General features: G+C 37.8%; 2 pseudogenes; one reads left to right on the top strand and one right to left on the bottom strand.

The window, feature by feature from the left end:
- Nucleotides 1-26,103, top strand: part of LOC112721974 (phosphoribosylaminoimidazole-succinocarboxamide synthase, chloroplastic-like) — a 63,582-nt pseudogene that overhangs the window by 13,995 nt on the left and 23,484 nt on the right.
- LOC140176440 (phosphoribosylaminoimidazole-succinocarboxamide synthase, chloroplastic-like) lies at nt 2,948-5,339 on the bottom strand (annotated as a pseudogene).

Genomic DNA, 26,103 nt, shown 5'->3' with positions numbered 1-26,103 from the left:
GCCAACTTCTTCAGCTACTTCAACTGAGGTTGGTCATCCCGAGTCAGAACCTGATTGTCAAATCTTGAACCAGGATGATGGGACAGTGGATGCGGTGCCTCTTCAGACTCGTCCTCCTTCACCCCGTGTTGATGCTACTGAGAAGTCTTCGGATCCTCAATGATTTATTATAGATTTTTGTGTAGATAGCCCGGCTTGTGGGCTTTTGAACTTTTTATATTTTGTAAATGGTGGTTCTGATTTTTTGCTACTTTCTTAGTTGCTTGTTTAGCAACTTTATTTTGAAAAACAAAGTAGTTTTCAAGCTCTTGGGACTGATTTTGGTAGCCTCTTGAGTTTGTTATTATTATATTTTGTGCTTTTTATGACACGTTTGTCTGCATCTGTATGGTACCTTTTAGGTTTTTTGGGAGTGTTGGAGCCTTATTATTCGACCTCTTTGGATTGCCTTTGTATTTTCATACTTGCGGCTTGATTTGGGTCCAACTTGTATGTCGACTTCCTTACTTCGGCCTAAAGTTATTTCTAGTGATCCGTTTTGTTTGGACTTTTGTTAGGTCTCTGTTTAGGGATCACTTTTTATAACGTTTTGGTTTTTTGGGCCGACTTCTTATGCGGCGTTCTATCTTCTAGGTCCGAATCATGGTCGTTGTCATGGTCATCCGCCATGGTGATGGGATGACTTCCAGGTTCCCCGGCAACGGCGCCAATGTTCCGAGGGTTACCTGAAACTGTAGGTCGATCTCAGACGAGATCTTCTGTACTGGTCGGAGATGATGTGTCCGGCTGGTGGGTGGCGGCCGGAGCGGTCGTGTCTGACTTGTTGGACTGGCTGTGCTGCTGATCCTTTGTCACCGGAGGGTGGTGGTACCTGCAAGGGACTCCGATGCTTAAGTTAGCAAGGGTATTAAGCAGGTTTTTTAGTAGAATCAGAGTATGAGTTATACCTGGGTGCTCTAGTGTATTTATAATGGTGTAGAGTGACCTTCTTAGATAAGATAAGTTAGTTATCTTATCTTATCTTATCTTATCTTTGAGTGAGGTCATCTTATCTTCAAGGGAACCGCCCTTATCTCTATAGGCTTGGGCTGCCTTTGGATTTGGGTCGTGTTCTTCCATTTGGACCCTTTTTTGGGCTTTCCTGGTGATTTGGCCGATCTCTTTGAGAAGAGGTCGAATTGTCCTGACCTGAAGAGGTCGGTCGTCCTGTCGGTAGAACATCCCGGGTCGGACAGCTCGACCCAGGGTATGAACACCTCCCAAATTCACAGTCGCAGACGGAACTACCAAGCAACGAAAGTATCAAGAAGAAGTCATCAAAGACGCCACCTTTTTCAAAAAATAAACACCCAAACAAACAAACGACACGAAGAAAATCAAAACGAGCCACTAGAAAAAATCGTTACTTTCTACAAAGGTTCATCAGTAAAATCATCAACAATCAAAAGGAGCAACCTTTTGGGTAAAGTAAACAGGTTCATAAAAACCAGAAAAACATGCAGCACAGCGACAATCGAGCACGACGACGCAAAAAGGTTCAAGCTTTCCAAACATGCATTCAAGCAAAACCAAAACTTTACCAAGAACCGAAGGCAAAGCAAAAGAAATAAAAAAGCAAAAGAAGAACCAACCTGGAAAAAGGAGAAAGCTTCGAAGGAAATCGAGGATGGAAAGATAGAATTCGGAATCGCCTTTTAGAACAAAGAAAGCACCAACAATCACCAAGCGACGTCACAGGGAGAAACGCGAAAATACAAATTTCAGACGAAAACAGAAAGTGAGAAAGAAAAGGAGGAAGTTACAGCAAAGAAATAGAGAAGAGAAACCGTTTTTGTGAAAAGTTCAAAATGAACGAAGAAACGGAGCATTAAAAAGAATTAATGAGGTTATTAACCCTCGCGCATTCCCAAAGCAAGGTGACTCGCGTTTTCAAAAGAATAAAAATTCAAAAGAAAACGTTCCGCATTCAAAGGAGAACTCTACAAAGAAGAAGTCGACAAAATGCTCAAGTTTGACTTCACCAGAGAAGGATCGAAGTCCTAAAACCAAGACTCGACCTCAAAAGAAAGACCGAGCTCGAGCAGGGGCACTGTTCATACCCTGGGTCGAGCTGTCCGACCCGGGATGTTTAGCAACAAGACGACCGACCTCTTCAGGTCAGACTATCCGACCTCTTCTCAAAGAGCTCCGCCAAATTGCCAAGAAAGCCCAATAAAGGGCCCAAATAGAGGAACACGACCCAAACCCAAAGGCAGCCCGAGCCTACAAAGATAAGGACGGTTCCCTTAAAGATAAGATGACCTCACTCAAAGATAAGATAAGATAAGATAAGATAACTAACTTATCTTATCTAAAAAGGTCACTCCACACCATTATAAATACACTGGAGCACCCAGGTATAACTTATACTCTGATTCTACAAAAAACCTGCTAATACCCTTGCTAACTTAAGCATCGGAGTCCCTTGCAGGTACCCCCCACCCTCCGGTAATGAAGGATCAGCAGTGCAGCCAGTCTCACAAGTCGGACACGACAGCTCCGGCCGCCACCCACCTGCTGGACACGTCATCTCCAACCAGTACAGAAGATCTCATCCGAGATCGACCTACAGTTTCAGATAACCCTCGGAACAGATTCTGAAATGTACTCTGCACAATTTAAGAATATAGAATAAAGTTTAGTTTTTGAAAATTGCAGGTGCACATTCCTGATTCAAGTAGAGGATTGCCAATTCTTATCTTGAGCACTTTCAAAATGGTTTAGAGCCAGAAAATGTTGATAAAGTGCTCTATATATATCAGTAACTTTATTTCCTATGTAGAGTGCATTATATTTTTTTTTTTGCTTAAAGGTTTAGGGATATGTTATTTTATTCCGAATAAGCTAACATATCCCTAAATCTTTAAGCAAAAAATAAAATATAATGCACTCTACATAGGAAATAAAGTTATTGATACAGATATAGCACATTATCAACATTTTCAGACTCCAAACCATTTTGAAAGCGCTCAAGATAAGAATTGGCAACCCAATATCTTCTAAAACGAAACTCTATTCTATATTCATAAATTGTGTGGAGTGCATTTTAGAATCTAATAAGCATCAGGGATTCCAATGAACTTTATCAATCAACATAATTGAACCATCTTCTGCCTTCCCAAATTCATACTTTGTGTCAACCAATATAAGGCTATGTTCTGAAGCCACTGGAAATTCAAATTTCATCAAAGCAACCCAAATTCATACTTTGTGTCAACCAATATAAGGCTATGTTATGAAGCCACTGGAAATTCAAATTTCATCAAAGCAAGCCAATGTCAAAAGTCAAATTGCATCATAGCAATAATAACGATAAGCTTTCCATTCATCATAGAGAAATGCTATTTATACTTTTGTTCCAGTAAGGCATTATTGAAAAGAATACATGGACAAGTTCGAGATTTTCATTGAACTAGAAGTGATCCAGTGCAACAGACCGACAAATCTGAAGAATAAGTCTACACCATCTATTCATCTCTTTAATCCAAATAACAGATAACACATACATTGAGAGTGTGTCGTTACTATCTCGGGATACATTGAGAAGGCATGCCATTACTTTTTTCATTTCACCAAATTTATAAATGACATGATAAAATGCTTAATTACCTGACGGTATTCAAAAGACTTAAAGCATTTCTGCTGACTTCCTCATAATCAGCTCTTGTCATTAATCCCCATTCTATAATCTGCAAGGGAAACAGATTATAAAAAGAATTGAAAAGGTTAGATAAAAGAAAACTTTTAAAAAATAGTAAAAATATTATCCATCATTAATCATATCCTCACTAGTATCAAGAAGCAATTGTACTGTATGATATGAACTAGGCTCTTAAGAAAATAATATTATCCAGAAAAACATTGACGCTGCCTTAAAAAAAGAAGAAGAAAAAACAGCATAATAAGATGAATCTGCCTATTGTTTCTTATTCTTGCAACATTATTTGATCTGCCTATTCATTCCTTGGGTCTCTAAATCTAGTCCTCTACTATAACTTCAATTGTATTGAAAAGATAGATGCAGATGAGAGTACAAGGAATAATACCTCATCTGGAAGTACAGGAACATCATGATCTGCAACTTTGGTTCTAGGCGTGAATATATTTTCAACCAGCTTTTGGTTTTTTACCGAACTTATTATGTGTTATATAACATTATAGCCTATAAAATAAAGAGACAAACAATTGTAAGAATGCAAAACAAAAAATATAGGGACCTCACCATCGGGAGGACATTGCCACAATAGTTCCGAATGCCTTTATTATAGACTGTTCATAGTGAAGTATCAGTCATTCTGGTCACAAACCCTCTAGCTACAAACCAGCCATAATAAGGTGTCAACAAATAGTTTCTAGAATCCTAATCTACACTTTTGTAAAGAAAATATTTTGATAATATTGACGGCAACATGAATAAAGAATGAGCATCGCATGTTGAAATTTGGGTAGCATGAATAAACTTAGAGCACTTAATGATGCAATGTTTACTTTTATCCTAGTTCCGGGGAAATATATTCTATTTCTATCATACTTTTCAAGCTATCATTTCTAGCAAACTAACTCCTCCTCCACAACCTATACCAAACATATATGCCAATTCATAACCATTGAAATCATTTGATAAAATGTGTATGCAAGCACCAATCCGAAATACCAATTAATAAAATACTCACCAACAAACTCAACAGAAAAATAGAACATTTCTTTGCTATGATAACATTAGGATCAGGAGTGGACACAACGGCATTAGCAGTTATATGTTGGGTTCTCTCAAACCACCACAAGCTTGTCTGGTTAACCACCTGCAAGTGGGAATAAAGAACATTGAGTGTGATCCATGATGAACCAAGTAAACAGTTCATACAGAGAACAAGGATAGAGAATAAGAACACAAAACCTGTCCCTTGAAGGGAATTGAGGCAAGGACTCTATCAACAATAGTAACTAGAACAAGGTACTCTCCATTATCATACGTTTCTAACCTGTACCATAAGACCACAAGTAAGCAAATTCATTAATTTTTCAGATGATTTTTTTAGTCAATGTTTTCTGCTTTTATATTACTGTTGCAATTTTACCAGAAATCTCGACTTCCATTCATTTGTATTAATGAGTAGATAAATTGGAGAGGGATCAAAGAGGGAAATATGCACCTTTTCCCTGGTTTTGGAGGTGAGGGCGGGAACTGTATGGTGAAGATTTGTTTCGGATAGGCAGTTGAAGGGGGAGGTGGTTCTAATGGATTGGAGCACTTGATTTTTGCGTGTGCTGTTGAGAAGAGTGTCAAGTAGAGCGGCATGTTTTTGTGGTTGTATGGTGGTGGAGAGTGTGGGGAAGTTGTTGTTTGGTTTAAAAGTGAGTGCGGTGGAGGTTGGGGGAGGCGGAAAAGCAGGTGTGAGGTTGAGTTTGAAAGGGGGTTTTGGGAGGGTTTAACACAGCAGCCATAAACATGGATTCACTCATCGCATTGCAAACTTTTTAAGAGTATTGACCTACTTTCCAAGATTGCAAGAACCGAACCGGTTATTGAACTGATCGAGTGATAGGTTCAATGGTTCAACTGGGATCGAACCGTGATTGAACTGATTTACTTAAATATACAATAAATTATTAAAAATTCAATATATAATTTCAGTTATTCAAATTTAATAATTTCTAAACTAATTTCAAAATGTCCATAATTTATCATTAAAAGTTCACAAAATAAATCTTTTTAATTAATTTCTAAGTTTCAATCAAGTAATCAACAATAACTTCTAATAATCAAGTAATCAATAACTTTTAATAAGAGTATCATTTCCATCTCACATAAAAGAACTGAACAGTAAAAATCCTCTAATCAAGAATCATACATTCGTAACACAAAATAAAGTTCAATTCAATTACAAATTCTTAAATCTGTTGAATATAACAGAGCCAAAGCATATAATCATATTTAGTTTTTGGGATTCTAATCCATTAATCAGCAACATGGTTCTGACTTCTAAATCCAAACTAAACAGCAACAAAAACTAAATTGAATCTAATTCCAAACTCAGAATTCAAATTAAATTAAATTCAGAATCACTCCAGCATTCAACAAATTCAATAAATTAACCATTAATAAAATTAACTCACGAAATCATAAAATCAAAATCCAGCAACAATATTATTTCAGGAAATTAGCAACATTATTTCAAAAAAATCAGCAACACAGAATAAGCAAAAATTAACAAAATCAATAATGCAGTGTTTGCCGGCGGCGATGGAGGAATGGAAGTGGCGGCGGCGGAGGAATGAGAAGTGACGGCGACGGATTTGAGCTCGAACAAAGAGAGCGAGAGAGAGCTCGAAGAGGGACGTTGAGCTCGGACAGAGAGTGAGAGAGAACGATGAGACCTCAACACAGAGAGAGAGAGAGAGCACAATGAGACCTCAACGCGACGAGCTCAATACGGAGTCGCAGACCTTCGTGCGACGGCGATGAGACTACAAGAAAAATATCCATTCAGCCACATTTTTTTAAGCTACATTTGAAAAGCATAGCTTATTTATAGAATAGGCTACGCTTTTCTCCGTGTTGCCTTTTTATAAGAGAAAAGGAAACACAATTGTGGCATCGTTTAGAAAGTGTAGCCTTAGGTATTATAGAAATCACTTATAAAACGTAGTCGTATGTTGATATCTTTGGGTACACTTTTCGTATCAAATAGTGCGCTTTTAGAGAGTAATTTATTTGTTAAATTTTGGGTGTACTTCAAAAGTAATGCCTAGTGTATCTAGGGACGCGATTAGGTACTCCAAAGATAAATGGAATTTTAAAACTCCATGAATAAAAGAAGGAGTAAAGTTTGCATTTAATTTTAAAAGCTCTTAAATGCGAAGAGAGAGAAACAAATTTTTTATTGGTTTTTGTTTTATTTTAAACTAAATTCAGTTATGTTTTAATATTGGGTCACTAAAATTTATTTTACGTTTATTTTTGTCTCAAATTCATTTTAAGTTATAATTAATTTTTTTATTTAAAATTGTAGTGAGTTAAAATTAAAAACTATAGCAATAAAAAAATAATTTTATAATTTTTTATTTAAAATTTGTTTGGATTAAAATTTTTTTATTTTATTATTTTTGTTTTGGGCTATATTATTTTGAAATGATATTGAACTATCATAATAAAAACAAAAATAAAAGGTAAAAAAAACTAATAAAATAAGAATATCTTTTTACTGTTAATTTTAAAAAATTAAAATATAATTTAAAATTAAAATGATTTAATTTGAATTAAAAATATGATTTAATTTTAAAAAAGTAACCTATAATATTAGTTAATTTTTAAAATACAAAAATGTTCTTTTAAAATTAAAGTTGTTTGATTATTTTAAATATAAAAAATTTATATTTGAATTTAGAATGTTAAAATTACTACTTTTGAGGATTAATTTTAAAATATATATTTAAAGATTAATTAAAAACACGCGTCTTTCTCTTTTTTGTTTTATTTTTTTATTATTTGAACTAAAATACAAAAGTTGAATTTTTATTTTTATTTATTTTAATTTTTTTATATTTTATTTGAATCTAAATGTGAGTATGTTTTATTGATATTTATGTTTTAAAATTAATAATAAATAAATAAATAATTAACTTAAGAGTAAGAAATGTCAATAATCTATACCAATAATAAATTAAATTAGGCTTATTCAATTTACTATTGGTACAGTATATACATAGTAAATCAAATAAAATTACACCAATATCCTAAACTGAATTGGAATATATAGTATAAATTTAACAGAAAAACTATAAGCTGTTGTAAAATAAATAAAACATATACTACATATAAAATAGAGATGTGTAAATAGAAGACTCTAGTATTAATATATTTAGCTCAATAAAATTATTCTTATATTTATATGCAGTAATAAAAGAAAGAGAAAGAAAACTATTAGTAGTGACTCAAGAGAGAAAAGAGTGTTTTATTATTTCTGTGTATATTCCCTTTGCCTCAGTACATGTATTTATAGGCACATAAAGTTTACGTTTCAAACTTCTTCATTCTAAGAATTTATTTCCTTAACATAGGGAAAATGTGCTTCTCATAAATGGGCATCCATCATCCTTATCTATCCATGTCACAACACTCCCCCTTGGATGACCATTTAGGGTTATTGCCTCATTAAAACCTTTCTAAAGAAAAATCCAACGGGAAAAAAACTTTAGTGAAGGAAAAAGAGTACAATATCCTTTGTGATGGAGACTGCCTCATTAAAAACCTTGTCAAAAAAAACCTAATGGGAAAAAAAATCTGACCAAGGAAAAAAGAGTACAGTCTCCCCCTCTTGCCGACATCATTTAATGTCTCGAAATCGGCGCATCCCAATCTCATGTACCAATCTTTTAAAGGAGAATTTTGGGAGTGACTTTGTAAATAAATCTACCAGATTGTCACTTGAATGGATCTGTTGGACATCAATTGTCCCTTGAGTTTGAAGATAATGAGTGAAGAAGAATTTGGGAGAAATATGCTTTGTTCTATCACCTTTGATGTATCCGCCTTTAAGTTGAGCAATGCATGCTATATTATCTTCAAACAAGACAGTTGGAGCTATCTTATGATCAATCAGTCTACATGATGACAGAATATATTGGATCAAATTCCTGAGCCAAAAACACTCGCGACTTGCTTCATGAATCGCTATTATTTCGGCATGATTAGAAGATGTTGCAGTAATCGTCTGTTTCGTGGATCACCAAGATATAGCCATTCCACCATATGTGAACAGGTATCCTATTTGAGATCTCCCTTTATGTGGATCAGACAAGTATCAAGTATCTGCATAGCCAACTAATTGTGACTTGGATCCATAGGGATAAAACAATCCCCTATCAACTGTTCCATGAAGATATCAAAATATTTGCTTGATTCCACTCCAATGTCTTCTGGTTGGAGAGGAACTATACCTTACTAGTAAATTCACAGCAAATGATATATCGGGACGTGTATTAATAGCAAGATACATTAGTGCTCCAATTGCACTAAGATATGGTACTTCAGGACCAAGAATATCTTCATTCTCTTCTTTAGGACGGAATTGATCATTTTTCACATCCAAAGATCTTACGATCATTAGAGTACTTAATAGATGTGACTTATCCATATAAAATCTCTTCAAGATCTTCTCTGTGTATGTCGCTTGATGAATAAAGATCCCATTTTTTGTATGCTCGATCTGCAGGCCTAGACAAAATTTAGTTCTTCCAAGATCTTTCATCTCAAACTCTTCTTTTAGAGCTTTTATAATTGTTGGAATCTCTTCAGGAGTCCCAATGATATTTAAATCATCAACGTACACAGCAATTATAATGAATCCAGATGCAGTTTTCTTTATGAAAACACATGGACAGATATCATCATTCTTGAATCCATTTTTGGCCAGATACTCAGTAAGACAATTATACCACATTCGTCCAGATTGCTTCAGACCATATAAAGATCTTTGCAATTTGATTGAGTATAACCCTTGTGAATATTCATTGGATGGTTTAGATATCTTTAGTCCTTCAGGGACTTTCATATAGATATCCCGATCTAATGAGCCGTATAAATAGGCTGTTACCACATCCATTAAATGCATATGCAGTTTATGATATGCAGATAAACTGACCAAATAACGCAATATTATCGCATCCACTACAGGAGAATACGTTTCTTCATAATCTATACCGGGCCTTTGTGAAAACCCTTGTGCCACGAGTCGGGATTTGTAGCGTACAACTTCATTTTTCTTATTTCGTTTTCTTACAAATACCCATCGGTACCCAACAGGTTTTACATCTTTTGGTGTACGGACTACAGGTCCAAAAACTTCACGTTTTGCAAGTGAGTCTAATTCAGCCTTCATGGCTTCTTTCTATTTTGGCCAATCATTTCTTTGTTGACATTCTTCGACTGATCTTGGCTCCAGATCCTTACTTTCATGCATGATATTTAATGCCACATTATATGCAAATATTTCATTGACAATTGTCTTATTTCGGTCTCATTTTTTTCCTGTAAAGACATAATTTATCGAGATCTCGTCATTTTCACAATTTTCAGGTACCTAAACGTCTTCTGGCGTTAAAATTATATTAGAATTTTGGACAACTGTAGGTGTCTTTACTATGTCTTTTTCTACAAGAATAGTATTAACCTCTTTTCTCTTTCGAAGATTTTTGTCTTTGGAACCGACATGCCTACCACGCTTCTGGCATGAATTTGCTTCAGTGGCTACTTGTCCTACTGGGACATCAATTCGAATTGGGGCATTTTCCGCTGGTATATAAGATTTGGTTATCCTCTTTGTATCGAAAAATGAATCAGGCAATTCATTTGCTATTCTTTGCAAATGTATAATCTTTTGAACTTCTAGTTCATATTGCCCTGATCGAGGATCTAAATGCATCAACGATGATGCATTCCAATTAAGTTTCTTTTCAGGAAGCTTATTCTCTCCCCCTAATGTTGGAAATTTTGATTCATCAAAATGACAATCCTCAAATCGAACTTTAAATACATCTCCCATTTGTATCTCAAGATACCTCACTATAGAGGGAGAATCATATCCAACATATATCCCCAATTTTCTTTGGGGTCCCATTTTGGTGCGATTAGGTGGTGCAATGGGAACATATATTGCACACCCAAATATTCTTAAATAGGAAACATTTGGCTGGTGGCCAAATGCTAATTGCATAGGAGAGAACTGATGGTAACTCGTTGGCCTCAAACGAATAAGTGCTGCGGCATGTAAAATAGCATGCCCCCAAACCGAGGTTGGGAGATTTGTTCTCATAAGCAAGGGTCTATGATAAACCCATATTTTATGAGATATTTTGTGCTTAGTTTGAGTGATTTATTCAATCCTTCACCCACTTATTCATATTAATTGCATGGTTTTACTTTCCATTCCTTATTATGTGATATATGTGAAAAACATGTTTCCTATGCTTTAAAATTAATTATTTTAATTACCTTTAATTCCATTCGATGTCGTGATTAGTGTGTTGAGTCGTTTCAGATTCTCTAAGGCAGAATGACTTAAAGGATGGAAAAGGAAACGTACAAGAATGGAAGGAAAGTGCGAAACGGAGTTCTGAAGAAACGGCACCCACGCGATCGCATGGACGACGCGATCGCGTGCCAAGAGCGAAGAAGCAACGATGCGGCCGCATGACTGACGCGACCGCGCGACTTGAGCGAATCGCATACGACACGGACGTGTGACCGACGCGACTGTGTCACAAGGAAAACTCCAAGACGACGCGACCGCGTGACCCACGCGGACGCGTGACAGGGGCCACGCACCAGAAATTGCAGAAAACATTTGCAGCGTATTCTGAAGCCCTTTTGGCCTAGATCCAAGTACAGACAGCGCAGATTAGAGGTTATAAACTGGAGGAATGCATCCATTCAGGGAGAGCTCGCCCATTTAGTTTAGTTTTCATAATTTAGATTTAGTTTAGAGAGAGATTCTCTCTCTCTTTAGGATTAGGATTTAGAACTTCTCTCTTTAGGAGTAACTCTCGATCCCAGGTTTTAATATTCCTCTACTTTAAATTTCCCTTTTTCTTTTATTCATTACTTCAGTTGATTGTTTACTTTTATAATTTAATTTATGAATACTCCCATGTTACAGATTTCTATTTTGAATTTATGTTATTTGAGGTATTTCAGTTTAATATTGCTTTCTTTTATTTATGTTATTGTCATTCCCAATCTGAAGATATTTTTATTCCGGTAGATTTATTTTTCCCCTTTTTGGTCTTGGTTAAGAATTCAGTAACTCAGGAGTTATCAACCTCAAACGTGCTTGACAATTATTATCTTGGTTAATTTGAGCTTCAATAATCCCAATCTTTTCTTAGAAAACAAATAGGATTCGAAGATCAATTAATTAATCCCTTGACCTTCCTTCACTTTAGTAAAGGTTAACAAAGCGGAGTTAAGATTCAATTATCATCATCTTTGATAAGGATAGCTAGGATAGGACCTCTAATTTCTCATACCTTGCCAAAAGCCCATTTACAGTCATTTATTTAATTTACTTGCTATTTAAATTACTTGTTCTTCATTTAATTTATTTGTCATTTAAATCACTTGCTTCTCATCTTCTAAACCCCAATTTACAATCTCTATAGCCAATAATAAGAACATACTTCCCTGCAGTTCCTTGAGAAGACGACCCGAGGTTTGAATACTTCGGTTATCAATTTATTTAGGGGTTTGTTACTTGTGACAACCAAAACGTTTGTACGAAGGGATTTCTGTCGGTTTAGAGACTATATCTACAACGCGACTGTTTTTATGAACTTCTTTACTGGCAAAAACCACAACGTCAAAATGGCGCCGTTGCCGGGGAATTGCTAACGTGTGCCTTATTATTGGTTATTGTAAATATTTTTCTTTTGCTTGTTTATTTATTTTTGTTTTTCCTTTTTATTTTTATTTGCTACCATGAACTCTCACCCCTCTCGCTTTGAGTTTTGTTCTAACTTTGTTGAAGGAAATAAAAGTTACAGCAGGAATATGCATCAAGGTCAAACCAATCAAGGATGGATGGAGCCAAGAGGATCTAATCAACCCTTTAGGCAATAACACCCTCCGAGATATCATGGACAAGGACCATTCTACAATGCATACCCGGCTGTAAGATATGGTGGACAACCTTGTAACTACCAACAAGCCCACGCCGTGCATATAGACCATCCTTTCAACATAACCTCGAACCACTACACTCACAAGCTTCTCTTCGCCATTCGCCACCATATGATCCTTCCTTACCCCAGTACCAATCCAATCACTCCCAATCACCACCACTTTCCTATGTATCATGTCCAAATCCAGCACCCCGAGAATCAGAGGTTCACCTAAAGGAAACAGTAAATAAACTTCAAACAACCATTCGACAACTGGAGCAAGCAGTAATGCAATGGGTTTCTAGACGCTCAAACATTCAAGGACCAACCACAGCCCCATGTGGACAATCTAACGAAGAGCGTAGCATGAAAGAAATACTAGAGACTCCAGTGGACAAGACAGAGTATGAATTCGTACTAGAACAAGTAGAAGAAGCTGCCATTGTTCAAGAAGAAGAGTTGGTTGAAGATCTAGGAGATGCTGAACCTCCATGGGAATCCAGAGTTAAGGAGAACTCCGTCAGGGACGTTACAGTTGATGCTAAGGAGGATAGTGCACAATCCCCAAGGCAAGTCGTTTATGAAGAATCAGACGGAATAACCCAGGACACAAATTCCCTTGATGATGATAGTCACAAGTCTAGTTCTCTTAGTAATGAACTTGCATCCGCAAGTGAATTCTCAGAGATTGAAGAATCTTCCCCAAGTGAATACGAAGATGATGCAGAGGTAGATTTCTCTCAACCTCTAATCTATGATTCGAGTGATGAGGAAGACATAGAAGATTTTGACCAGGATGATGATGCATTTGAAGACCCTTGCAAAGAAGTGGAGGAATTCACAGAAGATTACCAGGGAGTAGAACTTACAGAACCATTGGAATCACCTACCCCAAGGCCATTACCACCTAATACAAGCTTCAAGTGGGTACAATCTTTGACCTATAGCTTTACTTATTCACTTGAATATGGTTTGCTTGAAACAGATGGCCAGCTTAGAGCTCTCTGCGGCTTTAAGAGTAAAAGGGAAATGGCTCATGCTCAGAGCTGGTGCACAAGGTTCAATAAGGTTCCACACTTCAACTTGAAGTGCACGGATTGGTCTCATGTTCAATTGAAGGGATCACAGAGAACGTTTGGTCACCATGGTGAGAATTTACTTTTTAAACCGCCCGGAAGGAAATGTGTAAATCAAGACGGAGGCGGATTTAAAAGCAAGGCTTGGGATTATAGATTCCATTCTGACATTTGTCACCCCGGGAGCCTAACAATCTGTTTGAAGCTGCTCAAAAGCTTTACATGCCTAGTTTGGGACTCCGGAGGCTATTGGCATTCCAAGCATTGGTGGAGATTTTTGGACGAATTTAAACATAAGCCGCCATAGCAGGAAGCTCCTCCAATGTCCAACTTAAGGACTTTAACTAAAAGTGCTAGGTGGGAGACAACCCACCATGGTATGATCGTTCATTTTTCAATTTTTATTTCGTTTTATTTGTTTTCAAGTTTTATTTTAGTTTATTATATTGAACCTGGAATTTTGCATCTCATTCATCATTGCATTCTGCATTTCTCATGCATATAAAAAAAAGAAAAAAAAAGGGTGCACGACGCGACCGCATACCCTAGGCGATCGCGTCATATTGCAAAAACACAACCCACGCGACCGCGTGCCCCACGCGGCCGCGTGACCTGGAGATCGGCGTAAATATCCAACGTCTAGAAAGTTAGGCTGGAATCGCGCGGCCCTTGTGCGTTTTGCACAAATTGGCCCACGCGATCGCATGCCCCAGGCGATCGCGTCACTTGCACAATACCAATCCCACGCGACCGCATCGCATGGATTGCACATCATCCCAGAAGGAGACAGAGAGTTGCGCTGAAACGGTGCTGGAATCGTGCGTTTAGCACAATTTCCAGCGACGCGATCGCGCAACGCACGCGATCACGTCATCCCCTCTTCTACCCCTTTTATGCGATCGCGCGACCCACGCGATCGCGTCATCCCCTCTTCCACCCCTTTTATGCAATCGCACGACCCACGTGATCGCGTCACCCCATTATCACCCCCACCACGCGACCGCGTCCCCCACGCGATCGGGTGGATTTGAAAATATAACCCCCCAGCCACGCGAACCCTATCAGTCACGCAGCCCCCCAACCCCCTTCTCCCTCTCTTCTTCTTCTCCTCTCAACCACATGCCCACCACCGCCAACCGCCGCGTCGACCACCGGAGGCCACCATCACCACCACCCAACCACCTTCTTGCCTACTTTCATTATTCAGCCTTCCAGGTTCCACAACACGCAACCCCTTTTATCCGTTCGTAGTTATTCTTATTTTTTCTGTTTCTGTTCATAATTAGGATAGATAGATATGCATGCTGTAGTAGATTTTTAGGTTGTTAGGTAGCCTAGGATGTGGTTAGTGGCTCTAGGTCTGTTTATTTGCACTGTTCTTGTTTCTGTTTTATCCAATTCGCAAATCTGCTGTTACTGTAATCTTATTCATATGCTGTGTTTCTTGTGTATTGCTGCTATTTACATTGAATTTTCATGTTTATATTATCTATATGTACCTACAGCTTGACTTTTTAATTCATATGAACTGCTTTGCTTGCTGTTTATTTTCCGGGATAATCCAATTTTAGTCGGAATGCTGCCCAAATTTCTATAAGAATTTCATTCATATTTCAGTTTGGTAATTTGAACTCTGTTTTCCACTGCTTTAACCAAACCATTTCATGAATGCCAGGGCATGCTTTCTTACCCTTTTTGATTTCCTGGTTCATAAACTGCATTTGTGATGTTTTGATTCTAATTTTTGCTTTCTTTCTATCTATTTGAATCAACATCACCCTGTTTTTCTTGTTTGGTTATGAGTTACTATAGTTCCTACCTGTGAATCCTTGTTACATAGAATATTTTCTTTATGCCACTTACCTTAACCCCCTTTTTACTGACTCACTAATTTTAATTTACTGACTTCTTTTTCAAATTCTCACCATACTAACCTTTTAAAATATCCTTTCTGATTTTTCACTTTCCTCTAACTTTCTAACCATGGCATACTGAGAATTTTTCCATTTAACTTAATTCTGATACATTTTGGATTGTAAATTCTTCCTTTCAAACTTTTAAACTACTATACAATCCTTAATGCACATTTACTTAACTCATTTACCTCATTCTAATTCTCCCTTGCCACTTTGTGTTTTCTTTGACTATATGCCTACTTGCTTTCCTATTTTTATATATCCTGGTTTTCCATTTTTCAGGATGTCTGCCTCACAGAGGAAAGGAAAGGGCAAGGCTACTGGCAAGCGCAAAAGAGGAGATTCCTCCCAGTCCATCATTGACCTCATGCATGATTCCTCATGGCGGGAGAAGAACTTCACCCCACAGGAAAAAGCTGACCAGCTGCTCCCTGCAAATGATTCTATAAAATTTGCAAACCGGTACTATGAACTGAAATATCCGGTATTTGCAACCTCCAGGAACCTATACTTAGAGAGAACTCTGAAGATTCCAGAAGCACTCCAACAGTACACCACTGAGCAAATCAAGCAAAGAGGCTGGTTCTTTCTGGAAAGAGCACTGACAGAGGTCAATGCATCTTGGGTACGAGAATTCTACTGCAACTACTATATCACTACCCTAGATGCAGTGAACCTGAGAGGAAAACCGATTCTGGTCACTGAGGAGGCCATAGAACACATTCTCCAGCTCCTGGCCAAGTCCGATCAGCCTGATGGTTATCAAAAGGCTGAAGAGGACATGAGCCTGATGCGGTTTGATTGGGATGCTGTGAAGGCACGGATTGCTCTCGACCCGACTGTTCCTTGGGAGATGGGTCAGGACACCACCATGCCTAGAGGGATCAAGAGGGTGTACTTAAATGATGAGGCTCGGTTATGGCACCAGATCTTGAGCAACTATGTGATGCCGAGTACTCATGAGACGAAGATCCCGGCTGCCATGATCACCCTCCTATGGTGTGTGATGGAGGGTAAGGACCTTTATCTGCCACGCTTTATCCGGCACTATATGGCCAGGGTCCACGTCCGAGGCACCCTCCCTTTTCCGTATCTGGTTACACAGCTAGGCCGTTGAGCTGACGTGCCATGGGAGGATGCCGATGAGAGACCACCAGCGGCAGACTGTAGGAAGATCATTCCTCACAGCAGGAACTTCCTAGCTTTGGGCTACAGACCACCACCCTTCACTGCTACTGATGAGACAGCTCCACCGTCTGCTGGCCCCTCTTCATCCACAGCTGCCCTTGCTGCCACCACTGCACCTCTACCTGCCTCTGAGCCCGTATACCGCCTCGTGCACTGCCTATTCCGACAGCTTGATCAGATGAAGTGCCGTAACCGACGCCGGTATGAAAGATTGGAGCGTCGCAGCAGGAAACGCTATTCACATCTGAAACTGATGATCCGACAGGGCGCTAACATCCCCTTCGAGAATGAGAATGAGCATGGGGAAGATAATGGAAATGATGAGAATAACTTGGGGCATCTCGAAAGACCTATGACCCTTGCGACTTTTCTGAAGGTTAAACCGCCTAAGTTTAAAGGTACACTCATTGCGACTGATGCTGACAACTGGTTTCGAGCTATCGAATGATCACTGCGAGCGCAGCATGTTCCGGAAGGCCAACACGTGGAGTTTGCTACTTATATGCTGGAAGGAGAAGCTGAGCATTGGTGGCAGGGGATACAGCGACTGTTGCAACAAGATGAAGGTGATATTCCTTGGAATACTTTTAAGGATGAATTTTATAAGAAGTATTTTCCGAGGGCAGCTCGTGACGCTAAGGAGATGGAACTTATGCAGCTGAAACAGGGTAATACAACTATTGCAGAATATGCCCAAAAGTTTGATGACTTGTGCCGTTTTTCCAAGATCTGCCAAGGGAATCCTGCTGACTTTGAGGAATGGAAGTGTTTGAAATTTGAAGGAGGACTCCGAGAAGAACTAATGAACTCCGTTGTTCCGCTAGAGATAAGAAATTTTGCTGAACTAGTGAATAAAAGTAAACTAGTGGAAGAATGTTCGAAGAAGGTGGCGATAGCTCGAGAAAATCGTAGGGAGGCCTCAAGAAGAGACTTTATTCATGATCTAGCCCCTAAAGGTCGTAACTTTAAAATTAATGGTCAGTTCCAGCGCCAAAATGGAAATAAACGGAATGGTAACTTTCTTGCTCATAACAATGGCAACCACGACAACTATAATTTGGGAGAGGAAGAAGGAGGTCAATCTCAGCAAACTCAGGATATTTCAGTATGCTCAAGGTGTGGGAAGGATCATGGTAATAGAGCTTGTAGATTTGGGACACACACTTGTTTCTCTTGCGGAGAGTATGGACATATATTGAGGAATTGCCCAAAAAGGTTTGTTCGAAATCCAGCTAGGCCACAACAACAAGGAAGGGTTTTTACCGTAACTGCTGGCAACACTAATGCACCTAATTCTTCCACTCGAGGTGAGTACCACACTATGGTTTTGTTTGTGCTAGATAATACTATAACTTCTTATGCGTATGTTAAATTTTGAGGGCAAAATTTTCTTTTAGGAGGGTAGAATGTAACAACCCTGATTTTCGAGTATACGAGATCTTTTCCGAAGGCACGGAATCCTTCGGAAGATCAGTAAGGGGAGAACCTCTGATATATCATCAAGTATCTCAATCCTTATTGTCATTATGTCATCTTTAAGATAGAAATTTTCTGAGGCACGCTCGATAATGTAGTCACAAAAAACCCAGTTTTTGAACCGTATCGGTTAAGAGTTTTGATTCTGTTTTTCGTAAATAGTCTCAGTTTGACGAACCGGACTCGATTCATGAGAGGAGAGAGATAATAGTATAATATTATCATTATATTAGTATTAGAAAATGCTTGAATGATATTATAAGGTTACCTGGTCTGTTTTTGTTAAAAACAGAAAATCGATTTAACCGGGTTTACGGTTCACTGGTGCAGCTTAGCACCAGCACTCTCTGATGACTTTAGCAATTCTAAGGCCTCATTATACATGTTCTATTCTCATAATAAATATGTTACTAGTGTCATTTATGCTAGTAGCTCAGAAAATAATTTTTAGAGATGTTTTTACAAGTGTTCCGATACATCTAGTTTTAGTAGTTATACACCTGAGATATTTTAATATTATTTTAATCCACCTCCAAGCCAACCAATCACAACTCACCCTACACCCCCAAAACCCTCAAGGCTGGCTCATTTTCACTTTGTGGCCGAAAATAGGTAGAGAGAAAAAGAGAGAAAAGTTCTTAGTTCCAAATCTTCAAAGCTTGATTTCTGCTGAACTAAAACTCAAATCAAAATTCCAATCCGACCAAAATGATCCTCTCTTCTTTCTCTACATGATCATATGACTTATCAAGGCTGGAATCAAGGTGAGTTGGCTGCACCATCTCTCTTTTGATTCGGTTTCAAGGAAACATGGTTAAATATGTGTTTTCTTGATGTGATTTAGGAGGAAAAAGTGCTTAAGGACCACCTGAAAGTTTAATTGAATTAGGAGCAGCAAAACCAGGTAGGGTGTCACGAAATTAACCTTGATTATTTGTGTTTGAGATGTGTGAATGTTGTATTTTTTGGCTGTGCTAAAAATTGGTTGCATATATGATTGATTCTTGGTGAAAATTTGGTGAAATTTTGATGAAATTTGATGAAATTTAAGCTATGAATGTGTGTTCTTGGAGCAGCTGGAAAACAAAACCCTAGGCCCTAAATTGGGGTTTAATTTGTGTTAAAATCATGTAGAAAAGATGGGGTTTTAGTGGCTGGGAATTTATTTTGAATTATGGTAAAAATCGGTTGCTGAAAAGACTGAAAAACGGGTAAAAACAAAGAAAGAATCTGAAGAATTTATGAAGAACACAAAGAACACTTTGAGTGTGGTGAAGAACATTGAAGAACACCTTTTAGATCTTAGAAAGGGCAAAGAAGTAAATATTTTGGTGTTTGAGGGGTTATTTGGTAATTTCTGAAAGTTAGGGTGGTAAAAGTAGAAATATTAAAAGTTACGGGTGGTAAAAAGTAAATTTTAAAGGTTAAAAGTAAAAGATAAGTTAATTTTCGAAAATATATTAATAAAATAATATTTTAATAAAAATAATAAAATAATGCGAAAAAGGCAGTTTTCTGTAAAAGCTTTAGAAAGACAACTTTAAGCACAGAATCTCATAAATACTTTCATAAAACACTTAGGGAGTGGTAAAAACATATTAGTGAGGCAAAGATAAATAAAAGATAAAAAGTTGAAGAAAAGGTAAAAATCGAAGAAAAAGTCTGTAAAGTTTTAATGACAGAAAAACAGACAGAGATTAGTGAACGAACTAGGGCAACTTAGTTAGTACTTGAGTTGCGACTAGGGTTAGGTATTATATGAAAAGTTAAACTGTTTCAGTATAGACTTAATGAACCTATACTTGGGACAGACTAACTATTCATACCGAAATTTACATAAGCTTTAAATACATACGTTAAACAGAGAAATCAGAGCAAAGTAAAGAAACACAGAGAACAGTGTAACCAGAGCAGAATAAAGAGATACAAAGAGAAAAGAGTAATATGATAAAGAGAAATGGTTTGAGCCAAGATATTGTAAAAGTGAAAGATGTAAAGTTTGTATAGTATGATTGAACAGAGAAAGAAAGAGGTACTGCATAAGAATTTGAAAGTGATGATGAATGATGATAATGAGAATGATTATGTAAGAATCTGCTGCAGAGAGGCAGTCAGATAGATGGTGGTACGACCACTGAGAACGCTTTCCTGGGATACCTTGCTATAATGCTTTGCTGTAAGACAGAGGTTGCTTACAGTGAGTGTGTTGTTGCTCCTGTAAGACAGAGGTTGCTTACAGTGAGTGTGTTGTTGCTCCTGTAAGACAGAGGTTGCTTACAGTGAGTGTGTTGGGCGTATATCGGCTAATAAGTGCTGCCCTGCAAGACAAAGGTTGCTTGCAGTGGGTATTGCCAACAGGAAAGCCTTATCCAGACAGAGGTTGCTGGGTAACGTCGGGAGCGGGTATGTAACCGACAAATGAGCTCATTACCTGCGCTAGGGCTAGACATGCATCATACTTGGTTGCACATTTCCTTGGTTATGATTGTGGTATGAATGTATGCTTTCCTTATTTGTATTCTATTCTCTGTGTTTGTGTTATTTTCTTGTATTCTTTTGTTTGTGTTCTGCTATCTGTTTTCTCTATCTTCTCTACTTATTTGTGTTTTCTAATTATTGCTTCCTTTTATTCTACTAATAGTCTGCAAAACAACATAGAATTAATGAATGTAACTAATAACCTCGGCCCTACTAAGAACTCCCCAGTTCTTACCCCTTCTCTCTCCCTTCCCCCTTCAGATGGAAGCGTGAGTACCCTTCCGTAATTCACTGACGATCGTTCGCAAAGAGGATTCCACTCTAGGTAGTCTTCTGAGTCTAGGGTGAATCTCGTTCTCTATTTATATGTATATACTGTGAGACCAGCCAACGTCTGCACCCCATTTGTACGTGAACCTTAACCTAAGTCCTCTGTACGATGTTGCTGTTATGTGGCCACTCGATGAAGTACTTGAGAGACGCTCTTTGATGAGATATGATCGTGTAGAGGATTAGTAGACGACCTTCCACCTTTTGATGACGATCCACCTGACTTGAGTTTTGACGACCTAGAACGTACTTTCCCTCGCTTTAGTAGTTTAGAGGGACTAGGTGAGTATAGGGTCTAGGCTAGCCTGGGTGCCAGCTTAGGGACTTCTTGAACAGGTCAGGACCTGGGATATTGTATGTATATATATGTATATAGTTATTATTTAGCTATATCTAGGGGTGTTCTAACTAAAGATCTTTACTCTAATAAAGGCTGAATCACCGAATGTTGTCAACTGCTTGTGATGTATTTATGTGTGGTTGTTTATAACTGTATTATCTGTTATCATTTGTGACTTGATTATTAATGATTCTGTTTATTAATCCAAATGTTTTTAGAAAAAAAAAAGTACCTCATAAAATAATTACGCTTTTAACAACGAATCAGGCTCACATAATAAATAATAGATAATAATTAGGAAGACAAGTTAGTAACGCTCAGTTTCTAGTATGATCATGACGTACCAGAAATTGGGTCGTTACAATTTGGTATCAGAGCAGTTCGTTCCCAGTAGAGCCTGGGGAGTGGACTGACTATGCTTCATTGCATACTCTGCTTGTGTGTCTCATGCTTATAGGATATCTTGATGATATGTGTTGCATGATTGTCTCTGTGTTTTCATTTTGGGAATGTTCACACTTGACTTGAAGTGTTAAGACTGATCACCTTAATAATGATTGTTTGGTGTGAACAGGACTACAATGGGTTCACAGAGACGAGGCGTACGGGAAGGAATTCCTAATGTTAACTACGAGAGGGAACAGGAAACGTTTATGACTACCATGAATGCTGTGGCTGAGGCAGTGTGTGAGGCTGCAGTAGCAGCGGCTAGGGCTGTTGACCGTCTTGGAGTGAGAAACGAGAATGAGAATGAGCATGGGGAAGATAGTGGAAATGATGAGAATAACTTGGGGCATCTCGAAAGACCTATGACCCTTGCGACTTTTCTGAAGGTTAAACCGCCTAAGTTTAAAGGTACACTCATTGCGACTGATGCTGACAACTGGTTTCGAGCTATCGAACGAGCACTGCGAGCGCAGCATGTTCCGGAAGGCCAACACGTGGAGTTTGCTACTTATATGCTGGAAGGAGAAGCTGAGCATTGGTGGCAGGGGATACAGCGACTGTTGCAACAAGATGAAGGCGATATTCCTTGGAATACTTTTAAGGATGAATTTTCTAAGAAGTATTTTCCGAGGGCAGCTCGTGACGCTAAGGAGATGGAACTTATGCAGCTGAAACAGGGTAATACAACTATTGCAGAATATGCCCAAAAGTTTGATGATTTGTGCCGTTTTTCCAAGATCTGCCAAGGGAATCCTGCTGACTTTGAGGAATGGAAGTATTTAAAATTTGAAGGAGGACTCCGAGAAGAACTAATGAACTCCGTTGTTCCGCTAGAGATAAGAAATTTTGCTGAACTAGTGAATAAAAGTAAACTAGTGGAAGAATGTTCGAAGAAGGTGGCGATAGCTCGAGAAAATTGTAGGGAGGCCTCAAGAAGAGACTTTATTCATGATCTAGCCCCTAAAGGTCGTAACTTTAAGGTCAATGGTCAGTTCTAGCGCCAAAATGGAAATAAATGGAATGGTAACTTTCTTGCTCATAACAATGCCAACCACGACAACTATAATTTGGGAGAGGAAGAAGGAGGTCAATCTCAGCAAACTCAGGATATTTCAGTATGCTCAAGGTGTGGGAAGGATCATGGTAATAGAGCTTGTAGATTTGGGACACACACTTGTTTCTCTTGCGGAGAGTATGGACATATATCGAGGAATTGCCCAAAAAGGTTTGTTCGAAATCCAGCTAGGCCACAACAACAAGGAAGGGTTTTTACCGTAACTGCTAGCAACACTAATGCACCTAATTCTTCCACTCGAGGTGAGTACCACACTATGGTTTTGTTTGTGCTAGATAATACTATAACTTCTTATGCGTATGTTAAATTTTGAGGGCAAAATTTTCTTTTAGGAGGGTAGAATGTAACAACCCTGATTTTCGAGTATACGAGATCTTTTCCGAAGGCATGGAATCCTTCGGAAGATCAGTAAGGGGAGAACCTCTGATATATCATCAAGTATCTCAATCCTCATTGTCATTATGTAATCTTTAAGATAGAACTTTTCTGAGGCACGCTCGATAATGTAGTCACAAAAAACCCAGTTTTTGAACCGTATCGGTTAAGAGTTTTGATTCTGTTTTTCGTAAATAGTCTCAGTTTGACGAACCGGACTCGATTCATGAGAGGAGAGAGATAATAGTATAATATTATCATTATATTAGTATTAGAAAATGCTTGAATGATATTATAAGGTTACCTGGTCTGTTTTTGTTAAAAACAGAAAATCGGTTTAACCGGGTTTACGGTTCACTGGTGCAGCTTAGCACCAGCACTCTCTGATGACTTTAGCAATTCTAAGGCCTCATTATACATGTTCTATTCTCATAATAAATATGTTACTAGTGTCATTTATGCTAGTAGCTCAGAAAATAATTTTTAGAGATATTTTTACAAGTGTTCCGATACATCTAGTTTTAGTAGTTATACACTTGAGATATTTTAATATTATTTTAATCCACCTCCAAGCCAACCAATCACAACTCACCCTACACCCCCAAAACCCTCAAGGCTGGCTCATTTTCACTTTGTGGCCGAAAATAGGTAGAGAGAAAAAGAGAGAAAAGTTCTTAGTTCCAAATCTTCAAAGCTTGATTTCTGCTGAACTAAAACTCAAATCAAAATTCCAATCCGACCAAAATGATCCTCTCTTCTTTCTCTACATGATCATATGACTTATCAAGGCTGGAATCAAGGTGAGTTGGCTGCACCATCTCTCTTTTGATTCGGTTTCAAGGAAACATGGTTAAATATGTGTTTTCTTGATGTGATTTAGGAGGAAAAAGTGCTTAAGGACCACCTGAAAGTTTAATTGAATTAGGAGCAGCAAAACCAGGTAGGGTGTCACGAAATTAACCTTGATTATTTGTGTTTGAGATGTGTGAATGTTGTATTTTTTGGCTGTGCTAAAAATTGGTTGCATATATGATTGATTCTTGGTGAAAATTTGGTGAAATTTTGATGAAATTTGATGAAATTCAAGCTATGAATGTGTGTTCTTGGAGCAGCTGGAAAACGAAACCCTAGGCCCTAAATTGGGGTTCAATTTGTGTTAAAATCATGTAGAAAAGATGGGGTTTTAGTGGCTGGGAATTTATTTTGAATTATGGTAAAAATCGGTTGCTGAAAAGACTGAAAAATGGGTAAAAACAAAGAAAGAATCTGAAGAATTTATGAAGAACATGAAGAACACTTTGAGTGTGGTGAAGAACATTGAAGAACACCTTTTAGATCTTAGAAAGGGCAAGGAAGTAAATATTTTGGTGTTTGAGGGGTTATTTGGTAATTTCTGAAAGTTAGGGTGGTAAAAGTAGAAATATTAAAAGTTACGGGTGGTAAAAAGTAAAGTTTAAAGGTTAAAAGTAAAAGATAAGTTAATTTTCGAAAATATATTAATAAAGTAATATTTTAATAAAAATAATAAAATAATGCGAAAAAGGCAGTTTTCTGTAAAAGCTTTAGAAAGACAACTTTAAGCACAGAATCTCATAAATACTTTCATAAAACACTTAGGGAGTGGTAAAAACATATTAGTGAGGCAAAGATAAATAAAAGATAAAAAGTTGAAGAAAAGATAAAAATCGAAGAAAAAGTCTGTAAAGTTTTAATGACAGAAAAACAGACAGAGATTAGTGAACGAACTAGGGCAACTTAGTTAGTACTTGAGTTGCGACTAGGGTTAGGTATTATATGAAAAGTTAAACTGTTTCAGTATAGACTTAATGAACCTATACTTGGGACAGACTAACTATTCATACCGAAATTTACATAAGCTTTAAATACATACGTTAAACAGAGAAATCAGAGCAAAGTAAAGAAACACAGAGAACAGTGTAACCAGAGCAGAATAAAGAGATACAAAGAGAAAAGAGTAATATGATAAAGAGAAATGGTTTGAGCCAAGATATTGTAAAAGTGAAAGATGTAAAGTTTGTATAGTATGATTGAACAGAGAAAGAAAGAGGTACTGCATAAGAATTTGAAAGTGATGATGAATGATGATAATGAGAATGATTATGTAAGAATCTGCTGCAGAGAGGCAGTCAGATAGATGGTGGTACGACCACTGAGAACGCTTTCCTGGGATACCTTGCTATAATGCTTTGCTGTAAGACAGAGGTTACTTACAGAGGTATCAAGATCAGTGCGCTCCTGTAAGACAGAGGTTGCTTACAGTGAGTGTGTTGTTGCTCCTGTAAGACAGAGGTTGCTTACAGTGAGTGTGTTGTTGCTCCTGTAAGACAGAGGTTGCTTACAGTGAGTGTGTTGGGCGTATATCGGCTAATAAGTGCTGCCCTGCAAGACAAAGGTTGCTTGCAGTGGGTATTGCCAACAGGAAAGCCTTATCCAGACAGAGGTTGCTGGGTAACGTCGGGAGCGGGTATGTAACCGACAAATGAGCTCATTACCTGCGCTAGGGCTAGACATGCATCATACTTGGTTGCACATTTCCTTTGTTATGATTGTGGTATGAATGTATGCTTTCCTTGTTTGTATTCTATTCTCTGTGTTTGTGTTATTTTCTTGTATTCTTTTGTTTGTGTTCTGCTATCTGTTTTCTCTATCTTCTCTACTTATCTGTGTTTTCTAATTATTGCTTCC

Source organism: Arachis hypogaea, chromosome 11 (genome assembly GCF_003086295.3).
Source record: "Arachis hypogaea cultivar Tifrunner chromosome 11, arahy.Tifrunner.gnm2.J5K5, whole genome shotgun sequence".
NCBI lineage: Eukaryota > Viridiplantae > Streptophyta > Magnoliopsida > Fabales > Fabaceae > Arachis > Arachis hypogaea.
The sequence above is the reverse complement of the archived record's forward strand: the minus strand, read 5'-3'. Positions and strand labels throughout refer to the sequence as shown.